The following is a 13,117-nucleotide window of genomic DNA, read 5'->3' on the forward strand; positions in this document are numbered from 1 at the left end:
CATGAACTTCCTGCACCATGATTAAATTGCAACGCATCATGGTGAGCCTCGTTCTATCTTCGAATCCAGAATTTACAGCTGAAATTCAGCACAACGGAATAACAAGCTAATCTTACCCACATGTGACAATATGCAAAAATATTGCAAAAGTTGGCAAATATGTCACGGCACGGGAGACCGCTGTCTTCTGGGATTAGATAAACTTTTAAGTGAGAGGATTATACCATCTCTGCTTTACTCAACTTCAGCTTTCCAGTGGTGGAGGTGGTGGGTGGAGAGGTGGGCGCCTGGCGAAGGGGGGGGGGGGGTGGTTTGCTTGCTTGCTACACAGAAGCAGCCAAGTGTGGAGTGTTTTCAGAAACGATCTACACAGCAAACGTGGGTCTCTTTCTGACATTTGGTTTACACGGAGTTCATAATTATTGGAGATGTTATCTGATTTTGCCTTCTATAATGCAATAATACCCTAATGGTATTCTCCTTTCATTTTAATACCATTTCATCTGTTCGTCAATTTATTAATTTATTTTTTCTTTTTAATAAGTGAGATCTCTTCTTTCTGTACTTTCTTTTACCTTCTCTTACTCCCTAATGAGCACCATATTCTTTGGAAGCTTGAATTTCAAATCAACGGCCCCTCTCGGCTTGCTCCATACAGTACGAATAGCGTTCAATACCACTTGTGTTGGATAAGAATAGTAAATTTAAAGAGATATTAATTACCAATGATGCAACGATTACTAATGACATTTCTTTACACATGGTGCCATAGCTAGAACAGAGACCAAGTAGTTCTGACTGCTGACATGCATACATTTTTCTGGATGACCAACAACCGCCTGCAATAAAAAATTAGCACATAAATCATAATTAGAATCATATGAATATAGTAATGATTATACGGTAGATGAGTTTTTATCGCAATTTACTGAAAATGTAGAATTGCACACGTTATCCGCTTAATGCCGAGGTTCTTTTTTATGTCACGAACATTATTGGTAATAGCTTCTACTACAAAGAACGGTAATTTTACAGAGAAAGGTTCTAACATAAACTTTCATAACATCATAAAACACAAGCACTAGGACTCCCGCCATATACGGACATACACACTAAATATATATATATATATATATATATATATATATATATATATATATATATATATATATATATATATATATATGTATATATGTATATAATTTATATATACATATATATATATAATATGGAACATGATGAATACATAAATAAAGACAAGTAAAGGACTAGCGTAAGTCGAAAGGCCTTGCAGCACTCCACTGTTTCTCTTTCCTTCATGGATTTTGTCTCTCTCTCTCTCTCTCTCTCTCTCTCTCTCTCTCTCTCTCTCTCTCTCTCTCTATATATATATATATATATATATATATATATATATATATATATATATATATATATATATATATATATATATATATATATCCTTCTGGATAAATGGACACATCTTGACGTTACAGCCGTATCTGCGATACAGTTTTCCTATCATAACGTTACAAAACGTACATTCTTCAAAATTGGGTGTTCACTAGGGGCTGCATTCAGGAGGACCAAAATGAAGTTAGTGGCAATTTTTGTTCTCATTCGGGAAAGCTCAATTCCACAAAGCTTGATTTATTCCTAAAGGAGATTCAAACAGATATCTTCTGTTTTCTTTGGTCTTTCATGAGTATTACGAAATGAATAAATGCATAAATTAGTATATCAATCAATAAATAATTTGGTATTTCCATAAAAACACAAGACACAACACATACTGTTCTTGAAAATTACAATAACGTTTTAAGCACTGATCATTGTGGATAAATGAAAGATGTTTACAAAGAACATGTACTATTTTAATTTCCTTTGAAAGGCGTGGAATCTATGGTAATAAAAACTAAGCATCTACACCATAGGTGTATTGTCAACCTAGACACTACTCTGATGAAAAAAAAAATTATTTCATGTACAATGAATAAAAACCTAGATTCTTTTTCGTCTCGAGCAAAATGCTGAAAAGTCCACGGGCACTTTATAGAAACAAATAACATTTAACTCCTGTGCTGGGTTCCCACAAGACAACTTGTCGTAATGTTAAATCTAGGAGAGGCTTTACAGTAGTTTCATAATGTTTCAGTATATGAAAAAGGATTCTATCCCTTTTTCAACTGATTCATGTTTTCTACACTGTATAAGAGAGATCTCTCAATTTGTAGTTCTTACCACAAAATGTCTCTCTCTCTCTCTCTCTTTATTGACCGCACTAGATACATCCTAGTGATTCTCTCTCTCTCGACTGAACTAGAAACATCCCACGTAATTCTCTCTCTCTCTCTCTCTCTCTCTCTCTCTCTCTCTCTCTCTCTCTCTCTCTCGCTGGCACAAGGTACACCCCAAGTGTTTAAATTTAAATTCTATCCTTCACTTTTCATAAGGGTTACAATTAAAAAAAAAACTCTCCATCATGTGAAAATAAAAGTCGCTGAATCTAATGATATAGTGACCTCACATCATACTCTGAGACACCAGTGGTTGTCACTTTCTCCCCACATCCCTCTCGGGGAGTGACAGGCAATCCGAGGAGCAATTGGCAACGTGCCATGTATTCGGAGTAAATGCAGATGACAGAAAGAACCGCCACAGTATGAAAAATTATGCAGTTTCCATATTAGATGAACATTTGGAAAAAATAATCCATTCTCTCTCCCAATTCTTCTTCCTGGTGAGGTGACATGGTGGGGATAGTTCCCTAGATCACAGTCATATCAACTATAGACGCTGTTTGAAGATTCTGCAAATAACTGGTTGTAAGATTGTAGAAGAGAACGAGACTTGTTTTTCCCGCCGGAGGGAAGGCTGGCGTCTCCCTCCAACCGAGTCAGTATGCGACTGGCGCTCTTGTAGTAAGCATCACTGCAATACACGCATCCCTGGACACTGGGGTTTTATTACAATCCTACGCATCTAACATCCTACATGGCGCAGTGAGTTACCTATGCTTACACATGGGAGCAGAATGCCCACCCCAAGAAGACCTACAGTAGCTGCCCGAAGGCCTACTGGCCTTAGAGGCTCCTATTCGCCAGCTCCTCATAATGCTGCATGTACGCAACTATGGCTGGCACAACAGCAACATACCCTCAAGGCCCTCCAAACCAGTATCACCAACGCTGCCCTATTTGGAACACGTGGATTCTCATCTAGGGTGCCAACATCCGCAGCCCCCGAGAAATGTGAAACGGAGATGTCGACGGCCACATTTTGATCATGGCGAAGGTCAATGGAGTGTTGACTTTGACTTTGCAAGGTGCCGGTTGACGAGACGGTCCATCACGTGAGACTGTATTGAACGCCGGCGCTGCAGCGTGCCCTCGATGCCAGGTACAGTGCAACAAACTGGAGCGCCCTTTCAACTGGCGAGGCACTAGATGCTGTCTCCAAACTCGTCCTTCATGCGTCAAACCAAGCAGTTCAGTGGTTAGAGTTTTTCAGCATGACGCAAGGCCATAACAAAAGTGTCAGTGATTTTTTCTTGTGTAGCTCTCAAAAAGCCACAGACTGTGAGTTTCAGTGCCCTATTTTAGTCTTTCAGAGTATATGTTGTTAAAGAAACTTATAGTGGGATTAGGGGATCAAGTGTTAAAAAGACAATTATTTCAAACATATGAGTCATTTGCGAGTGTCGATGTCCTGCGGGCAATGTGTTGTGCGTTTGAGGCTGCCAAGCAGGATGCCAGTGGTAGGCAGCAAGGTACAGAAATCGCACCAATAGCGTTTGAAAGTAGCGCAGCTGCCATCCCCGAGACCACTGCTGCACACGGCAGGAGGAGCTAGTCACCATCGGACCCCATCACCGTTAGACGCATGTGCGGAAACTACGGAGGTAGTCACGCCCCTGAGAGAAACACATGCCCGGCAAGGTCGCTTATTTGTCATAACTGCCAGAAGACCAGGCACGCCAAGAAATGCTGCAGAAGCAAGAAGGCACCGTCGAACCCCACCACCGCCACAGTGGTGACAGAGGAAATTGTCGCTGCAACACATCACCTCTCCCAACCAACTGTCCTAGTCAGGGTGGCAGAGAGAGAGGAGCCCAGGTTCATGAACATGAGTGCTGTCGCCGATACAGGGGCTCAAGTATGTGTTGCAGGCACGGAGATGCTGTCGTTTTTCAACATAAGGCCTGCGCTGCTGCAGCGTCAGGCTGGCTTAAGAGATGTCGCCAAGTTACAGCTGGAGTGCCTGGGAACAGCAGTCTTTCTGATCTCCTTCAGGAATCGCGCAAGTGTACAAGAGGTTTATTTCGTCAAATCGGCCAAGTCGCTTTACCACTCTCTTTCTGTGTGTAAAGACCTCGGACTTGTCCCAAACGACTTTCCATACCATCTTCCAAGTCCAGTCCCGGCGAGTACGTCTACCGACACAACCCCACCACCCAGACCTTCGTCTTTCCGTTACCGCCCATTGAAGAGAAGGTCCCACACTTGGAGCAATGGTTACTCCAACACTTCTCGTCGACGACATTCAATACGATCAGGGAGCCATTACCAGTGATGGTGGGGGAGCCCACCACATCCATCTGATGCCGAACGCCGTGCCATACGCATGCCATACTCCAACAACAGTTCCCAAGCATTGGGAAGCCGAGGTGAAGGCCCAATTTGAAGAAGACATGTGGAAGGGCGTCATCTAAGAAGTCCCCCCAGGAGAAGCGACGGAATGGTGCGCACAAATGGTCGTCATGGCGAAGAAGTCAGGTCATCCACGATGCACAGTGGACTATCAACGTCTGAATGCCTCCTGCAGAAGAGAGACACATCACACTCTTGCACCCTTCGACATGGTATCCGGCATCCCCCAACACTCCTACATGACAACAGCTGACGCTTACTGGGGATTCCACCAGGTGGAACTCGACAAGGAGCCACCGCCTGACGACGTTCATCACGCCCTGGGGCCGCTTCCAGTGCCGCAGGACCCCCATGGGCCATTGATCTGCCTCGGATGCCTATACAAGATGATTCGACAATGCCATCGAAGACATACCCTGGAAGTATAAGTGCATAGATGACACACTTCATGACAGTGGGGTTGAAGAAGCCTTCTGGCACACATACGACTTCTTGGCAACATGTGCGGCAAAAGGCATCACACTTAAGCCCGAAAAATTCAACTTCTGCAGGAGAAAGGTAGAATTCATTGGGTTCTATTTGGGTTGGGAGAGCTATAAACCAACCGACAACAGCCTTGCAGCCATTCAGAAGTTCCCTATGCTGCCCAAGCCCACAATTACCGACATCAGGTCGTGGTTCGGCTTTGTTAATCAGCTGGCGCTGTTCCTTGCAACTGCCCCCATCATGAAACCATTCAGGGACCTCCTGAAGAAGAAGCAGATGGGCAAACACGTCTTCTGGGACCAGTGTCTGCAGGAGAAATTCAGGAGTGCTCAGGGCACCATCTGCAAGCTGGCCAGGGACGGCCTGGCATACTACAATAAGTCCCGCCCTAAGGCTGCCCTTACGGACTGGAGCAGGGAAGGCATAGGATTCGTCACCCTCCAGCAATATTGCAGCTGTACAGCTGCTGATATGCCATTCTGCTGTAAAGATGGGTGGAGAATCGCCCTCTGCAGAAGTAGACACCTGTCCCCCGCCAAGTCCGGGTATGCTGCAGTAGAGGGTGAGGCCCTGGCTGTGTTGTGGTGCCTAAGGAAGGGTAGGCTGCTTCTGCTGGGATGCCCCAACCTCATCCTTATTACTGACCACTGACCCCTAGTCAAGCTCTTGGGGGACAGAGCCCTGCCAGACATCGACAACCCTAGGTTGTTCAGGTTAAAAGAGAAGACCCTTCAATAGAGATTCACCATCAAATATCTACCAGGAAAGAAAATTTGTGTGGCCGACTTCCTGTCTCACTTCCCTGCCCTGTGTGCTGCCCCATGACTGTGACGTTGAGCTAGAGGATGATATGGCAGCTGCCGTCACTGTGGCAGCGACCAAGACTCTACTTAGGGAGGGGCTCACGATGGATGAGAAGACCGTCAGCGCAGTGGCGGCCAAAGATCCAGTATATCAGTTGCCGATGGCGAGAGTGTCTGCAGGTGACTGGCCCCTTGCAGAAGGCACAGGAGGTGGCCTGCCTTAAGACATTTTACGGTGTGAGAGATCGCCTCTCAATGTCGGAAAATCTAGTGCTCCACACATACGAAGATGGGTGCGTATGACTGGTGATTCCAGAAGAACTTCGTCAGCAGATGTCAGCAAGTCTACATGCAGGTCATCAAGGGCTCGACTCCATGCTCAGGAGAGCCAGACAGTCTGTTTATTGGCCTGGCAAGGAGGGTGACCTTCAGCACAACAGGAACAAGCGCGTTATTTGTGATATGCACGCTCCATCCCTACCTGAGGAAGTGATGGTCATCACACCGCCCCAGAATACCCCTCCAGTGCACGGTTGCAGATATGTTTCAGTTGGAGGGGCGCATGTACATGGCGTACGCCGATAGACTCACGGGATGGCTGGAAATAGCCCATTTCCCCAATGGTGCTACTTCACAGAGAGTAATGTCGGTGCTAAGAAGCTACTTCACGAGATGGGGTGCCCCAGAGGAAGAGTCCATGGACAGAGGCACCAACTTGGCAAGCAAAGAAACGTCCGCCTTCTTCAGGAGATGGGGGTCAAGGTGCGCCTCTCATCAGCACATTTCCCGCAATCAAATGGTAAGGCAGAAGCAACTGTAAAAACCGCAAAAAGGATCATCAGGGCAAACACAGGGGATGGTGGCAGCCTGGACTGCAACAAGGCTCTCTCGCAATGTTGCAATACCTGAACACGCCCATCCACATCAGCAAGTCCCCTGCACAGTTGGCGACTGAGAGGCAGTTACGAGATGGCGTTCCTACAGCAAAGGAACATTACCTGGTTGACAGACACTGGCAACAGGTATTGCAAAGGCGTGAACTTCAAATGGCCACCGATAAAGAGAAAATCAGTGCCAATCATGCCACCAGGACACTCAAACCCTTGGAGGTAGGAGCCCGTGTAAGAGTGCAAAATCAAGCAACAAAGGAATGGGATCGTACAAGGTTGGTGGTGGACTCCCTTCCCCACCAGCAGTACAGAATCAAATCGGATGGCAGTGGACGGCTGTAACTCAGAAACAGGAGACACATCGCACCCACCAACAGCACCGATGTCCCCATCATCTCGCACACCCACCCGCCTGCACCATCAGCAACCGAATCAACTCAGCCAGAGGCACCAGTACGCCCCAAGAGGCAAACTACACGGCCAAGATGGCTATCCGATTATGTCATAAACTGTGTGAACCAGTAAAAGTTATGCTCTACCCACTTAACTCAGCTACCTCCAATAGAGAATGAACATATAACTGGCAATATGTTGATTACTCATTTATTTGATCATTTATCACAAAAGTTCATTGCCCTATGTTTTATTTTTTTTAGATATGCATTGTGCATACATGAATTTCTTGTAATATCAAATTTTCATTCAATTATTATAGCCATTTCATAGCATCTCTTCCTTATAATTAAATAAAAATTTTGGAAGGGAGATGTAAGATTGTAAAAGAGAACGAGACTTGTTTTTCCCGCCGGAGGGAATGTTGGCGTCTCCCTCCAACCGAGTCAGTATGCAACTGGTGCTCTTGTAGTAAGCATCACTCTGCAATACACACATCACTGGACACCGGGGTTTTATTACAATCCTATGCATCTAATATCCAACACTGGTGATATATAATTACTATGAGATTCACAGCCTTTGTCCCGGTGTTTTTACGGAATAACTTTTTTTCTGTGCATTTGACAAAGATATTGCTTAGCCATAGTATACTTTACACCCCTACCTAATTTTCGGCAGCATTCTTGATTACTTATATTGGAAAAAAGTATATTCATAAGAGTAAAATAAAGCAGCCGAAGGCAGTGGCGGAACACTCTAATGTATGGGTTCAAAGTTATACGTGACTAAACACGTGACGTCCCAACTCCTCCCACAACATGATGACGACAAACAGCTGTCTCTGAAATTCTGAATGAATATTCGTACCTTGTCAAGGCTTCAAGAATGGCGGCTATGATAAGCCATCGTCCCCGTGTTTGCAGGACAGCTTTTGTGATTCGACTTGCACAATTGTTTAGAAGTGAGGAGGCCCATGGCAAACCCTACGTAAGCTTGAACAGGTAAATGAATAATAGGGCCCTTTTTACGTTAAAGAGTACACCTGGACATCCAAGGCTACCAAGCTTTTGTCATTTGTTGAGTTTCATAAGGTGCAGAAAGATAATTATATATGCTCTATAAAAAAATAGTTGTTTCATTATAAAAATGTATTACACATATTGATACTTATCAATAAATCAAAGTATATCGCTTTAATGATCTACTCTAAAAACCAACTCCTCAAACAGTAACAAAACTTACAGAAAATACACCTTTACCGTGTTCGAGCCACTTTATAAATAAATGGCAATCTCCATTTTAATTTCCCTATCACCTTATACTTAACAGGTTACTATTTTAAACTGACCACTCTTCACAGTGGATTGGATTGATTTGGATCATGGAATTTAGGGCATAGCCTAAGGGTGGACCCTATTAATGTCATTCAGGTCTGAGAAATTAGTTGGAGGTGTTGGAAATCAAGGAAAAAGCAATGTATAAAAAATTTACAGAATATTAGCAAGAAAAAGAGATAGAGGCCACTTACCAATTATGCAATTGTCTATTTATTACAATGATCGTCACTGTCATATTAGGAAAAATATCAAAGGAGTTACGACGAATGCCAAAGTTTTCTTCAATTTGTTAATTTATTTTTAATTATGTAATTTTTCAATGGAGAAATAGTGATAGAAAGTAATTTCTCGGATTACTTGTGGAAACCCTTTTCTTCAAGGATTGCCAGAGGTTGAGACTTTTTCACAAATAGCCAATTATCCTTCGAGAAGGAGGCAAGTTAATGACGTCATAAGTTACGTCATTATATCTTCGAAAGACATTCCTCTGAGTTTGCCGGCGATGTCTACAGGAAGCTGGTGTTACTCTTATAATTACCAGAATTATGCAGCTTTCGTCATACAGAATACAGTAAAAAAATAAGGTAGGGATGTAAGATACCCTCTGACAGAGTGTCATCTTTGTCAGGTACGTTGATAAAATTTTATTCCGGAAAAACACCAGGACACCGGCTGTGGATCTCATTGTAGGATACATACATACATACACATCTATCTTGCATGGTCTCTCACTCACCGGATGTTAGACCCATCAGTACTACTACTCTTGCACTCCATCTACCCCACATTTTCTGAACAACCTCACCTCATCCCTTCCTTCAGTGCTGAATTTTAATTTTTTCGTAGACCAATCCCCTCCATTCTCTCAAAGTATCCAAACCATCTCAAATTATTGAGCCTTGTTTTCACATCCAATTGGATTTTTGACACTTCTGCATCCATATTTCTCACCCTTTTAACTCTTGATCATTTATTACTTGGTAACTGTAACAATTTATCTGGGCAGTTTAAATATTCTTTCCCCATCTAATAGGAAAGCTGGCTCAACCCCCCTTATCTTAAATCCTAACACTGATCTCCAAGGAGATTCTCCTTCTCGTCCTAATCCTTTGCATATACCTTGCTTCACCTGTCCCGTGACTCAACTTGCCTCTCATCCTGCCATCCTCAGTTCCGACTGCTCCAAAAAGCATAATATACATTGCTCATGCTTCCTGGCCTCCAGTTACCCAAGACCTCGACACTTTCCAAGATTCACTTTACTCTTCCTACGTCTAATAAACCCTTTATGGTTCTTTCAATAGTGTTTGCAGCTTCTCTTCACTATCCCCAAATCAACACTGACATCTGCAAGCATAATACGAGCCGCACTTTTTCACAAGTATATTCTTATCATCCCACAATTCTGCACCCATATTTAATACTTCTATTTCCTTCTAATAGCACATAGTCAGCAAGACGTAATACACAAACACACGCGCAAGTTCTTTTTCATCACATTCTACATCATACATCCCACAACAAACTTAGCATTGCATCTGTTTAGTCTTATATAAGCTTCACCTCAGTAGACGTACGAAGCATATAAATCTTCCGCTATCAATCAATGAGATCAGCCTTACTTTCTCAAAAAAAAAAAAAAAAAACTTACAATGCTTGCGTATAATTATTACTGCTACCTAAATCACTTGTGTGTGTGTGTGTGTGTGTGTGAGAGAGAGAGAGAGAGAGAGAGAGAGAGAGAGAGAGAGAGAGAGAGAGAGAGAGAGAGAGAGAGAGAGAGAAAGTTATGTTTACGTCGACAAGGAACATGATCGAAAGACATGAATTTTACTGGAATATATCCGGTTAAAAAGAAGCCAATGTTTTCGTCCTTCGGTCGTAAACTATGAAACATTACGGCCGTATCTTCTACAGTAGGCTTCCTGTCTCAGACAATTTCACGGGGGAGAAAAAAGGGAGAGGGGCGCTGTACCAAGGCGAAGGATATGTAACTGCATTATGCAGCTCTGGGGTAAAGAAATAAAATGTACGCACGGCAAAAACAAGGGATGAAGAACCCACATATAAACAAGAGCATCTTTAGTTTATTTTTTTACACAGTGCAAAGGGTGGACAATCGCTAATTTCTCTCAACATTAACATATCGCACAAGACTGATTTTCTGAAAGACAAATGTGCTCTTATTATATATATATATATATATATATATATATATATATATATATATATATATATATATATATATATATATATATATATATATATATAAACGTGCATTATATGCATGTATGTAAGTATATGTATATGTGCTAGTAACCAAATAACGTATACAGCCTCAGGTGTAGTATTAGTGTTGGGGGCGCTAAACCTGTCCTTATTTCGGTTACTTTAACCAACCTGAGTCGGTACTGGCTCAGCTTTTCATGTTACGAGTCACATTTGGTGGCCTTACTCTGGGGGTCTTTGACCGCTGACTAAAATGTTAAATCTTGGGAATTCGAACCGCCGATCACTGAAGCAGCAGGTGGAAGCACAGTCATTTAATCACAGGGGATATAAAAGGAGAGGAACTCAGAGGAGTGAAACCGTAGTCGTGGGTGCAGTGATACTAGCTGCCATCCCATTCATAGGCATATACATAATATACAGAATCGAGCTACAAAACTACAAATTTCCCCTCGACACAGATATCAACTAAAAGATATTGATACCAAATCTTGTCAATCAAATTGTGTTCTACTCTCATACGAAGCCTGTGCTACTGTATTTATATGAAAGGGATTTCAAAATAAGTATCTAATATTGTCACGTTTTCCATGGTACAAAATACTCCAAAATCAACGGAAATACAAACCCGAACTTATATGCGCAAAATTAAAGTAAATTTGCCCTCCAGTCATGAGTAGATTGTTGACTGGATGGAAGGGCAGTTAGTATTCAAGGCCGACTGCTCAGCGCCTAGTCACGACTGGACCCAGTAAACAAATGCAAATAGGGAAGATTAAAGCGCTAAGGAAACTATGAGAGTAAGACGTAGTCTTTATGTGGATGGAGTTTCCATCCTTCCTATTCCCAGACCAAGAAACAAAAACATTAATAAAATTGTGCGCCTTGGCAGTAACTCGTTTCTGGGGCAGCTTTTATTAAATTACATTTACATATTAAATGTAGTGCATGGTACTTTCGGACGCGTCGCTGTTAACTCGGATGCGAGAAAATACTTCTGTTGCAATCTTCCTCCTAACTCGTGACCACAGCATACAGCAGTCTTTTCCTGTATCATCTTCTTGTTCTCTTATTCTTGCTCAGGATATGACAGATATTCATAGTACAAAATTGATTCGAGATAAAACAATTCCCAAACTTTTAACCCTCGTCCCGTGGGACAGCCAAATTGAGACAATGGGGGGTTTTAGGAGAAAAATCCTATTTCAAATAGTCGTCTTCATAACATAAACTATTGAACATCAATGTACAATATATATATACATACATACATACATATATATATATATATATATATATATATATATGTTATATAAAATGTATGTATACATATGTGTACACACACACACACACATATATATATATACAGTATATATAAATTAAGCTACAAATGTTTAATATCCAATTCGCGCTACTTCAGGAGTATGATTTGGTACCTAAGTGACTCGAACACCCAACAGTGCCCACCAACGACTTCCAGTCAATGCTCAAGACCATATATATATATATATATATATATATATATATATATATATATATATATATATATATATAATGTAAACTGATCTAAAAAGCACTAAACTTTGTTTTTCAATAGTTTATGTTATGAACACGACTATGTCTGTACATAAAATGTCACGATGATGTGGTAAATATACGGTATATATGTACAGGCCATACATAATACCCAAGATAAAACTCTAAAGGAAAACTCCAGCGGCCGACCCCTAACAGGATTGCATTAAGGTCGTGCAAAGAGAAAATATATATATATATATATATATATATATATATATATATATATATATATATATATATATATATATATATATATATTCTCGTAAAAATAGTAAACACCGTGTAAAACTAACTTGATTTCAGAGAAAATAACAGTTATCTTAAAAAGGTTCATTTACTCTTATTAAACGTGAACTTCAGAACAAATACGAAAAACATTAGACATATGGAAAAGAATTTAATTCCGTCTACTGACGACTTCGCTCAACTTCCATTATTCATAATGTTACTCTTATATATTGATATGATTCACAATATCTTAACAGATCCTCGTAAACACCAATTTCAATTTTTTTAAAATCTACCTCAATTAGTGTTATAGAGGACGTTTTTGGCGAACTCATTAAAATTTATGCAAACGAATCATAATGTACTTGTCTTCCATTAAAATCTACAAAATGAAGGCGAGCCCAGTAAGTATCATTATGTTAAAAGGCGTCACAACATCAAAAAGCAGCCATGTCGGTGTACTTGGTCTTTAAATACTAACACAGAATAAATCAAATGTCCACTTCTACAATGCAAAAACA

The 13,117-nt window shown here is 41.4% G+C and overlaps 1 protein-coding gene across 10 annotated transcripts in view; it reads right to left on the bottom strand.

The window, feature by feature from the left end:
* The window catches only part of unc-13, a 1,228,603-nt gene that overhangs the window by 842,437 nt on the left and 373,049 nt on the right, over positions 1 to 13,117 (bottom strand). The window lies entirely within an intron of this gene.

This window comes from Macrobrachium rosenbergii, chromosome 4, assembly GCF_040412425.1.
Source record: "Macrobrachium rosenbergii isolate ZJJX-2024 chromosome 4, ASM4041242v1, whole genome shotgun sequence".
Classification (NCBI taxonomy): Eukaryota; Metazoa; Arthropoda; class Malacostraca; order Decapoda; family Palaemonidae; genus Macrobrachium; species Macrobrachium rosenbergii.